Source organism: Rhinolophus sinicus, chromosome 17 (assembly GCF_057876585.1).
Source record: "Rhinolophus sinicus isolate RSI-liver-muscle chromosome 17, RSI-T2T, whole genome shotgun sequence".
Lineage (NCBI taxonomy): Eukaryota > Metazoa > Chordata > Mammalia > Chiroptera > Rhinolophidae > Rhinolophus > Rhinolophus sinicus.
Genome location: NC_142517.1, coordinates 43,203,152 through 43,215,278, shown reverse-complemented (window position 1 = coordinate 43,215,278; position 12,127 = coordinate 43,203,152). Strand labels below are relative to the sequence as shown.

General features: G+C 39.2%; 1 long non-coding RNA gene across 5 annotated transcripts in view; it reads right to left on the bottom strand.

Moving 5' to 3' along the window:
- LOC141570624 (uncharacterized) overlaps positions 1-12,127 on the bottom strand; it is a 757,454-nt gene that overhangs the window by 354,824 nt on the left and 390,503 nt on the right. The gene's annotated exons all lie outside the window — the stretch shown is intronic.

The following is a 12,127-nucleotide window of genomic DNA, read 5'->3' as shown; positions in this document are numbered from 1 at the left end:
TCTATATGAGATGGCCAACTAATATCTACAAAATTTAAACTGATTGAAGAACATTAGAAGAGATTTGGAGAAAAAAGTATCCCTAAATGAAACCTCCATTTTGACCACACTATATGTCAAGAATTGTGGCAAAAGTAAATCATGCCCCTTTGCCTTCAGTAAACAGAGATAGTACAATTTTGGCTTTAAATGGAACTAAAGGAACATCCATCTTGCAATCAATCATTCATTCAGCAAAACTTCGTTCAGTGTCTACCACATATTTGGCACTATGTTAGCTAATAGAAATTCAAGGGAGCTGATGAATGCGTCTTCAAGTTGAAAGAGACATTCCAATTCTTTCTATGAGTTGCTCTCCCATTATCAGCTGACCCATTGAGAACTATAAAACAGGAAAGAGCATATGAATGTGGTAGAGGAGGAGAGTGAAAATAGGATGGATAAGTACTGAGACTAAATCCATAGGCACAGGGCTCAAGGCGCTTTTCACTCCATGAATAGATGATGTGCACTCTGGGATTTATTGAAGTTTTTAAACGTATGTCAGACATTTTAATGTATGTCTGTTGTTACATTGCAGAGAAGGTTTTAAACTGAGAAGTAATGTGGTCACATCTTTGATTTGGAATATTTGGAGATAGGATGGGGGTCAAGATCACACCCGGTAGCAAGTAGGTCAATAATGAGCTGTTGCTGTGATCAAGAGGAAAATGCAAGGCAGTTTTGTGCTGGGAATATCCAAGTATGCAAAGATTCCAGCGATATTTAAGGGTTAGTTTCCACTGGACTAAGTGACCGAGTGTATATAGGGGATGAAGAGAGAGAGAAGGAAAGGATGATGTTTCACTTCATCTCCCTGGACCCCAATTTTTTCATCTATAAAACAGATTTATTTTCATAACAGTATTTACAATGCAGTTGTTGTAGGGATAAAATGAAAACAATGAAAGCAGAATAACTTTGTAAACTGGAAAACTCTATATAAATGTTTGTTAAAAACAACAACAACAAAAAGGTGTTAGAGGAAGAAATTCTTTTCTTTGAATCTCTGTTTCTTCATCTACAACAATGTGATTCATCTACAACCAATAGTGAGGTTGCTTTCCAGCTCTAACATTCCTTGACTCTATGACACTTTTCTTGACAAGGTGAAATAATTCATCCAATTCCTTGAGATGAGATGGAAAGACAAGCCAGTAACCACCATTACAATTTCAAAGATGATCCTTTAATTCTGCTCCATGCCCTAATGGGAGGAAGTCGTTTGTCCACACAAAACATCTTTACTATGCACTTTCTCTCTATGCCAGGTCTGGACATGAGACTGCAACATGGATTTTAGGATGAGCTGCTTAAGGTCTAAGATGCCTTTTTTATTACTTAGATACAGTCGATATTCTGCATATCCTAAATAAACTTTCCTCCCTACACCTTGCCAAATGAAGGCCAGCCAGACTTCCTTACAACCCCTCAGCTGAATGCCCTATTGCCTTTCTGAGAAGTTCCATCCTCTCTTTCTCTAGATCGCTTTACATCTGTCTTAGTTCCCAACAATGGCACCAGGATCTGTTCCGAAATTAATAAACTTCAACAAAATGTATGAAAAACCAAATTCACTGATCATGTGCTTAAACAGCCATAGTCATGACAGTTGTATTTTGAGTTTGACCAATTAATCCCTCATTGATTTATCCAGAAAGAGTAAATAGAAAAACAAGTTCACGTTAGACTGCGGACTTAACAAAAAAATCATTCTACAGTAATTCAGGACCCATGAATATTCCAGTTGTTTCCCCACTTCCCTTTTCAAATTTAGGCTGGTCTTGAACTTCCTAGGACCCTTCTTTGCCCTTGACTTAGCTTTTTCTCAAGTTTTTATTTAAGAAAAAAAATACACAAATATTACATTTGTTTAGTGTTTATCTATAGGGTCAACTACTTGATGCCACTGTGATCAGGGAGAAACACAAGTCTATGTACATTTTTTCTGGCTGGAAATTATAGCTGTCTGCATTTGGATCACTCTTTAAAGCATTAGTTTCACACTTGATTTTATTCAAGTTGAAAAGCACCAAATATTTTTTTCCATTGCAGCTATTTCTTGGTTACCAGTTGTAGTAAAAAAGGTACAATCTATAGGGGATGAGATAGAACTTCTTAGCTTACCTGGAAAAACATGAAAGCAGAGAGTCTTAAAGAAAATTAATTGTCAATCCAGCCAACCACCAGGGTAATTTAGAGAAGATGGATGTTTAAAGAATATATATATATATATATGTATGTGTATATATATATATATATATATATATATATATATATATATATATATATATGTGTGTGTGTGTGTATATATATATTAATATATATGTACATATATAGTTACATACACACACCCACACACACACAAACACATACATACCAGGGGTGCCAAAAAATGTATACAAGTGGACACTTTGGTCAATGTGGCTCAAGCAGGAGTTCGCCTCAATCAGTAGTGTCTGGAGGCTGATGGTAACCACTTTGAGCACCTCTTGTAATTGCAGAAGTCAAATGTGACTTGTACTCATCTTTTGTTATCGATATATATTGAGTATTACAATTTTAATACAGTTTTTTTTGTCCCTTCTTAAAATGTGTACACAGTTTTTGGCACCTTCTGTATGTATCAGAATTGAGGGAAAAGACTATTCTAATCTTGTCCTACTTTTTTTTTTTTTTTTTTTTAAAGGATAACATCCATTCTATTTTTTTTTTTTTCCAAGTATAGAGTTCCTTATTGTTTCTAGCTCATTAACTTTCTTCCGTCTCTCCTAGAACAACACATTTCACCACTGTTTTGCATATGGGAGGCATAAACAAAAGCAGGACATTTTAAGGCAGGATCCCATGGGGCCTTCAAGAAGTTTATATTTCCCTGGAAACTCTGAGAATCTTTTGCCCAGCTAAGGAGAACATCTGCTTCCTCTTAACAACTTTAAATACACTTTGATCCTGAGGTCTTTCAATATCACCCACACAACGTATTTGAGGTTTTCCTGAGTAAAATGGGAGAACAGAGTGACATTTAAGTTGGGGGCAAACTGCCACTTTCCAGGAGACATTTAAAGGTTTTGCTAAGGAATCAAAAAGCACAGTGTTTGTGCTGCTTATTCTTGGTTCTTCCTTAGAAACCTCTTTCTGCAATAACACTTAGCATCTATGTAGCATTTTTAAAACATTAAGCAAATTACTCCTCAACCAACCCTTTGTCAGGAAATCAATTAGGTAGAATATAATTTGTAGATGGAAAACCAAGCAATGAGCTGACTTAATTAGAATTCAGATGTACACTCCATGCTTACCATTATCCCTCTCCCCCGACCACTAAGAGTTTCCACGTGTCAGCATGATTTTAGCCAAGATCATCTAGTAGCATTACTTTTTGATAATTCTCTACTTTAAATTTAAAATGTTCCACCAACTGCATTAGTTTGGGTCCCTTTATTTATTAGTTCACGCCAAAGCACCTACTAAGTGCAGAGTAACCTTTTATATATTGTAGTTCATTTTAATCAAATTAAATAATAATCTAGCATAGGGGTCAGAAAACTATAGCCCCTGGCCCCTGTTTTTATAAATAAAGTTTTATTGGAACATAGCCATAGCCATTTCTTTAGATATTGCCTATGGCTGCTTTTGTGCTGTAAGAGCTGAGTTGAGACTGAATCTTGACTCAGTAGTTAGGAGAGCTATCAGGCGACCTAGCGGCCCCAAATATTTACCATGTGGCCCTTTCCTGAATAAGTTTGCCTATCCCTGTTGCAGCTCAGCGATTTCTAAACACCTTGTCTAGCTGCACATGCATCTTATGAGAAGCCCGTTAAAGGCACAGATCCTGCACCCGAAAGACTCAGTAGGTCAATGGGAGTGGAGCGCAGGAAACAGTATTTTTAAAAAACCTTTTAGGTGACTGGGTTGTATAATTCCATTTGAGGAATGTTGTTCCAGGTGATACAGTTTTAGGGTATTCAAGAGACAGAATTTTTTTTAAATAAGAGGAGTGCCTATGGGTTGAGATTAAAGAAAGGCTTCTTAAAGATGGTGACTATCTGCAAGTTTTGATGATTTGTATTGTTATATAGAAAATCCAGGATTATTCCAGGCAGTAGAGAAAATAGTTATGAGCCAAGATATGGAGATGGGAGGCTACAAAGATGAGTGAAGTGTCCACCAAGGAAACATCAGATCTAACCAAAGATAGGGTGTCACTTAGGATTCATGAAAGAAAAGATTTTATTTGTATGGAGTTGGGGATCAGAGCAATAGATGCCCTTGAAAACATTTTCAATACAAATGAATAGCTTCACGTCTGTGAGTGGCAACAGAGCTGATCCAGCCAAGCAGTGTATCCAATCTCTCACGAATGGTGGGTGACATTTGTAATGCTGTGGGTTACAAATACATCTGTCAGAGGACAGAATTAAATCAGTGGCCACTTCAGAGTTTGAACCTGAAACTTAAACTTCATGAGCAGTGTCCTCAAACTTGAACGTGCATCAGTGACACAGAGAGGGCTTGTTAAAAATCAGAAAGCCAGGTGTCCCCTCCAGATTTTCTAATTCGGTAGGTCTGGGGCAGGGCCAAAGAATCTGCATTTCTAACAAATCCCCAAGTGATGCTGATGGTGCTGGTCCAGGGACCACATTTGAAAACCACCACTCTAATCAAATGAAACAAATGGCTGCAAAAGAGGTGTCACATAGTGTGCCGACTAATAGGCTTTGTCATGCTGTAGCCCACTCACTTAATTCTACAGCTGATGAATGGAGCAAACACACTACCATCCTTCAGGTTGGATGGAAATTTTAGAGGTCCTTGCCAGTTTGGATGGAAACCAAGTTGAAATCACAGGATCATAAATAATAATAGAACTAAGAATAGGCCTTGGAGATTATTTAGTTCAACCTTTTATTTTATAGACTAGATGGAGAAACTGAAAATCAGAGAGGTTACATGGTTTAACTGCATCTAGCTCTTAATAGCAACCTAAAGGTTTAGTTCTTCAGAAGGAACCTGCATAAAAATGAGTGATATTTTATACTAAGAAAATAAACTAGGACTTAGTCCATGCCCCTTTAGTTTACTAAACAGCTTACAGATGGCAACAATATATGAACTCTCATTTTAGAACTTCTACCAAAAATGAAATCTTTATTGAAGGGAGGCCCACATTTGCAGAAAAAGTCAAAAAAAAAAAAAATTAATGAAGATTAGAAATCAACTTTGGCTTTTTAGTAATTGGTCCAAAACATATTACTGTACGTATTACCTCATGCCTCTAAATGGCAAACCATCACATTACTAATATTGATTCTATTTTATTTAGTGCTTGACTGTTTTTGCTGAATTTCAAGTGCAAGGAAATTGGAACTTAATTCAAGTTCAAATCCTAGTCCCTGATTATGGTTAAATGACAACTCAGGTAACAGCTGCAAATGATTGAGAGTGACATCTAAGCAGAGACGCTTTTAGCTACCTCTGGGCTCCCAGGACACTTAGAAATAATTCAGATATGGTTTTTTATCAGTTGTGTATTAGCAGCCTGTAAATATGTGTCCCCATTCACATAATGAGTTCTGACAGAGTAAAAGCCACCTGGAAACATTTAAGCATTCTTTTTCAAGAGATGGTTTAGCTACTTTTCCCTGAGAGGCAACCAATCAACAATATATTATTTTAGTTTCTTGACATGTTGGATGTGTCAGGCTTTTGTTTTGCCCTGTTTTGTTTACTATTTCCTTTCATTTGTTTGCTGTCTGTGCTCTTCATTTGTCTAAACTGTAGAACAAAAAGGATCAGTTTCCTTGTCCATACGCATGTCATATGTAGATTAAAATGAGTTAATCTTTAATGAAGCAGAAAGTGGGTTATATAAAAGCAATTCCCTTCCCAGCTTTACATGATGGCTCTTGTTCATTTTATTGGGTTCATCAACCAAATGGTTATTTATTCATGTATCTATCCATCATATATCGAACACTACTATGCGGAAGGCATTTTGACAGATATGGGTTCCCCCCCAACTTTGTCATTATTGGAAAAGAAGAAGGAGCAAGGAAATACCACTCCCATACTAGCCACAGTTTGAGTTCAATTTCCCCTTTTGTTCCATCCATCATGGTGTAATTCCTGCATTCTGGGTTGATTAATCATTTCACAAACAAGATTACTCTTCCCATCATTTCAAAGTGCTGAAATACGGGATTTAATCATTTCTTTGCTTCCAAACTCGAGGTATTATGAAATATTCTATTCCTCATATGTGAAACAACATTCCTCAGCCTGGGCATTTGTGGTGTTCTTTCCTCTGGTGTTCTTTCCAAACGTAGCCTAACCTTGAATGAAGCCTGCATTCCGTCAGGCCTGTCCATGCACGAACTCCTGAACGTGTATCGCAGAACCCTCCTTGGTGTTTGACTACTTTCCTTTCACCTAGAATAAATTCCACTTCCATAAAGATTATAAATCCTTTGAAGACCAACTTAAAGTCCAACCTCCTCTTGGGCTTAGGGAGCCCTGAGACGGCCAGGAAGTCTTTCTCTGCACACCCACGACACTGATGTATCCACAGCACTCACAGGACACATCAGCTTCTGCCTTCTATTGTGAATTATTGTTTCGAAATAGGTGTACTATAAGCCCTTTGAGGACAAATAAACAATAGGGCTTACATTTCCTTGTACACCTCGCCGAGCTTTACTAATTATTAATGGTCAGATTTGCTTGAATGGGATGAGGGCAATCTCGGGGATGCTTACGATAACAATCACTGAGAGAATATTTATTGGGACTTTTCCCCAACAGAAAAGTATCCATGGAATCAACTAAAAAGCAAAAAATCAAAATCTTACGTTACTATAGGTAGTTAATAAAAAGGTTAGCAAAACTTCTGAAGTCATTGCAGTTGCATTTAAAAGGTTCATTGTTGTTTTGTAAGAAGCTTGGAAAATTAACTGAGCTTCCTGATGTTACATAATGCAGCCTTGCAGTAAATAGGATGTGTTTATTCTTCAAATAACTTTAGAAATCTTTGCTAATTAACTCATTAATCACTTGCTAAACCAGCAAACTGAAAAGAAGGTGATGCAAAAAGTAAAGCAAATGGTTGTGAAAGTAGCAATCCAAAAACTTAACCACATTCTAGAGAGCGGAGGGAGGGGCTGGGCATTTGGCAATACCTCTGGGTGGGTTTTCATTGTTTGTTTGGTTTGGGTATGGAGAGAGTTTATCTGCCTTTGATGTTAGTCAGTGTCTTGCTGAATGTTGCCTATTCTTACAAATACCTCACAATGCCAGCTTTTCACATACTGAATGCTAGGGTTTCTCATTTCATATAGCAGAATGGGAAACAAAGAGAATATTATGGAGTGCCCTTTATGCTGAAGCACCAAAATGTGCTTCAAGAAATGCGTAGGAGGGAGATGGGAGGAGGGAAGGGCAGAAGAGATGATGCAAAAGAGCAATTCCCAGTTTTAGTAAACGAACCAAATCCTAGAATTAGAAAGAAAATCTTCAAAATGGAAGCTAAAAATGTCTGACAACTTTAAATCTAGGATGATGGCAATTTATAAAATTCAGGCTTAGAAAAATCAACATTCCCCAGTTCCTCGACCTATGTTTGGAAAGGCATCTATTCAGGTGGTTTCTAATCCTTCTGGTGGTGAGATAAACAAGCAGGGAGGGTGTCGGCAGTCTCTTGGTAAAGCACAGTCCTACCGATTTATTCCCCCTCAAAGCAATTTTAAAATCAATTCAGTGTTTCCTGGATATGTTGACATCACCCTACTCATATCAGAGAGAAGGACCAAGCTGCTTGCTCTGTGCTCATTAAAATTCTGTATAGTACACTATGCAGGAGTCGATGTCTATTTTCAGGACAACCATAAAACAAAGCGATAAATGTTCTTGTCACTGAGGCCAAGGTGAGGAGAGCAGAGAGGAGTCTTGTGGGAAGAGGTCCAGGGGTGGGGCAGGGGGAGGGGAAGCATGCAATCTGTTAATGTTTATCAAATTCCAGTAATAAAATTAAGTGTCAGCCATATAGAGATAATAAAGCATCCAAAACACCGACATGATTTAAGAGTGCTCCAGGAACTCTAATCTGAAAGAGACCAACCAGGACAGTAGTGACAGTCAATGCAATCTGGAGCCAACCATTTTACACCAAGGTAATTGAAAACACCATTCTCAGATCTTCTTTTACTATTGTCATTAAGTAGTTTTATCCTCATGACCCATTTATAAAGGAAAGTATCTGTGACCCATCTTGGTACCATTTGCATAAACATGGAACCTAGTTCTTTCAGATGTATATAGTGTGTATACATATACATTGATATACACACATATATGTATAGGTATGCATCTGTCAACAGGACCCCAAGTCATGACAGCCATTAGATGGCCGCTGAGGTACGGCTCTGCCATGACCCTGCATCTGAGGATTGCATTCAGCTCTGCTTTGAGGGAGAGAGGCAGGGTGGCTACAGAGAGCATTAGTGTTTTAGAGAGCTAAGAGAGCAGTTGCCACCTTTCCCCATCTTTTTGTACAAAAGATGCATCTTTTGTACAATTGTGTCATTCAGCAAGGCTCACAGAGGCCCCATGGCTCGTCCTCCAGCTGAGGAAGCAAACCTTGCAAAAGAGAGTCTCTTCTATGGATACAGACACTGCTCTCAGAACACTCAGAGAAAGTCACATGCCGTGGTTTCTTCAGCCCCACCTGACACATGGAAGCAGATGCCCACTAAGAAAAAATGACCTCAAATTCAGAACAGGACAATCACTTTGTTTTTGAGCATTCCGTATCAAGTATTCTTTCTACCCAGACAACAGACAAACCCCACTTCAAATGTTATTTTAAAATTGGCATTGAGGTGTCTGGCTTTTTCTTCTTCTACTTTTAACCACTATTTACACACACACACACACACACACACACACACACACAGTGGGACCATGCATATGGTAAGAAACAAGACTTTTATTCTAAGAAGGGCAAGCTGGTCTTTCAGAGTTCATTAGAAACACACCCCAGCATAAATGCTCAGGCTCTCATCTCCTTAGAATAGGACTCCATGTTCAAACTGCCAGAAGACCTAGCTTCCCCATCCTGCTGGGTCAAGGAGAAAGGAAGATGGGCAGAATTCTTCCAGGAGGGATTGGCACTGCGCCCACTTGGCACGAAATGGAACCAGCTGCCTCTCTGCCCACGTCCTCTATTTTCAGAGACAGCCTGCTTCCAGTTCTCTGCTGGAAGCTGCGGCCTGGCCCAGAGCAGCCGGGAGGAGGGGACCTCCTACGCTGTTGGAGTGTTTGGAAGTGGGAAGCCCACCACTAGAATGCATGCCCCAGAGTGACCTAAAGGAGACACCCTCAGTCTTTCGTCTTCCTGGCCTAGGTCACATTGCCCTTTGAAATGCCATGGTGGAGTTACTGCCCGGTGAGTAGGACATAGCACAGTTCCCTAGGAACAAAGGAAGGAGCTCTATACCCTTTCTCTCGTACACCAACCGGGTTCAAATCTCTGCTCCACCACGTTTCAAGTGTGTGACCTGAGGTAACTCACGGAACCTCTCTGTGCTTCAATTTCCTAATACACAAATTGGGAGAGTAACAGTCCCTACCTCACTGGGGACTTATGAGGATGAAATGAAGGCACATTTTCCAAGGACTGAGGTAAAGTGCCTGGGACACAACACCTCTCCCACCTGACTTCCTACCGACCTGCTCTGGGACAGTGAAGGGAAGAACAAAGGAGAACTCGTGCTCCCACCTATGGGCCCTGGAGGACCAGGCTGGGTAGGGCTGGCACTGCTTTCGAATCCCACCCCCACCTGCTCCTGCATTTCTCTGGGCTGAGTGAAAGCAGAGATGTTGGCTGACTCAGCCGAAAGGCACCAAGGCTCTCATTACCCTGAAATAACATCATTAAGAGAGTCGATAAAAGGAGGTGCTGAGGAAGAGCCCGCTACGTTTACTGAGTACAGGAGCGTAGGTTCTGGAAAGCTGATTTGAATGGAATGCTGGGCCTTATTTATTATTAACAACGTGAGGGAGCAAATGGAACCATCGAGGCTTTGTCTTCATTCCATTTTGAGTTTCTACAAATAAAGCACCCACTCCCTAGAGAGATGTGCCAATTATCTGCAACCTGCTTGCCATGCAGCATGACCACAAGGGGACTGGCCAGGGCACAGAGGGATTGGCACTGGCTCTGAAACTGCAATGAAATCTGTGTTCTTATAAGGAAGACTAAGGATTTCAGTCTAGAGAAGCATGTGTGAAGTCAGTTTCCCTACCGCAAGCATACACAGAGGGTGCCAAAAAAATGTATACACATTTTGGGGAAGGAAAACTGTATTAGAATTGGAATGCTCAATATATACCGATAACAAAAGATGAATACAAGTCACGTTTGACTTCTGCAATTACAAGAGGTGCTCAAAGTGGTTACCGTCAGCGTCCAGACACTTCTGGACCTATTTCAAGCAAACTGCTGCTGCTTGAGCAACGTTGACCAAAGTGTCCACTTGTATACATTATTTTTGGCACCTCCAGTATTTTCCAAACCATAAATCAAAACCTAGTATGTCACAGAGGATTTGTGTATGGCTTGTGCAACTGCCCTTAGGCTGTCTTAAAGGTAATATTTTGAATGCCAAAATATTGGCCTTTTGGGAGTATGACAGAATATTTTACTCACTTGAAAAATTCAGGCACTCACCACATTCATTCATTTGGCAGGGAGATAAAAGGTAACAAGTAGGGAAACATTTTTAAAATAGAGACACATAGTTACCATCTACAAGGGTTACTCCCTTATTCTTATCTTGATCTGAATAGCAAAGAGAAACTAGTAGAGGACCCTGAGTCTCCAGAGTCACCCCCTGAGCACTTACGTCATGGGTAGAACTGCCAAGGAAAGTGACGACTCCCTAATTCTATCCCTCTTCTGTCCCTCAAAAGAGGCAACCATCTATGTACTGACTATGTTCTCCTTTTCACCCCAGGTCATTTAAAAGGACAAAGTATCTCCCTGAGAACTTGTGATCTATTCAGTGTGCTCCTGGGTTAGAAATGAGAACTGTACAGAATGATATCTGACCACAACAGAGCATTGCCTTGAGAGTCAGGCAAGCTTCATAGTAGGTGGTCTCAGAGTCAGATTATCTAGATTCAATTCTTAACTTCCCCACCTCTAATCTTGGCAGGCTCTGAGCGTCAGTTTTAGCATCAATAAAGTAGAAGTAACTTTCTACTTTTGCTACTGTGGTGACGTAAGCAAAGTACCTGGTCCATGCTAACAATTAATTAATGTTAACTGTTATTTCTAGACAATGAAAACACCGTGGTAACTATCAGCATGTCAGTCTCAAATCTAAGCAATTAACAATCTTCTAGTCACCTCCTAAGGATTTGGAAAAGAATAAAAATACAGAGCATTTTTCCTAACAATAAATCATTTTAGTGTCTTAGAATATAAAAATATAAAATTTAAAAATAAGTTAATGGGCTAGTTTCCAATGAAACAGAAAACCAGAGAGAGAATACTTTGGCCATTCTTCCCCTGATCTGGGCCTGTGGGTTCATTAATGTACAAGCAGCCACATCCCACATGAAGTCTACTAAACACTCGGTCCCTAAAATGTGGAGATTTCAATTGTTCATTGGTTTTGTGACTAACAAAGCAATAAATTAAAATACAGTGTATCCAGGACACTATTTTACCTGTTGGATTTGTAATACTAATTTTTAATTGAATTTCAAAATTTAAGATGTACACTTTAGTTGCAAAATTGTGGTCATTAGACTTGAATTCTGCTTCCTTGTTTGTTTGTTTGTTTGCTTGCTTGCCTGCTCTTTTACCACGTGGACATTGGTTGGGGTTATTTTGTGTGTTTTTTTTTAATTATTTTATAAAACAGGAAGCCTGAAAAAGATATACTCTAAAGCCATTACTTTTTAACCTTTCATTATTCTATGAATTCCTCAAATATCAAACTCCATATTATACTTTTAGCAATTAATGAAAATGTTTGTTGAGAAGAGATATGTCTTTAATACCAAAATTAGTTTAGTCCAACTT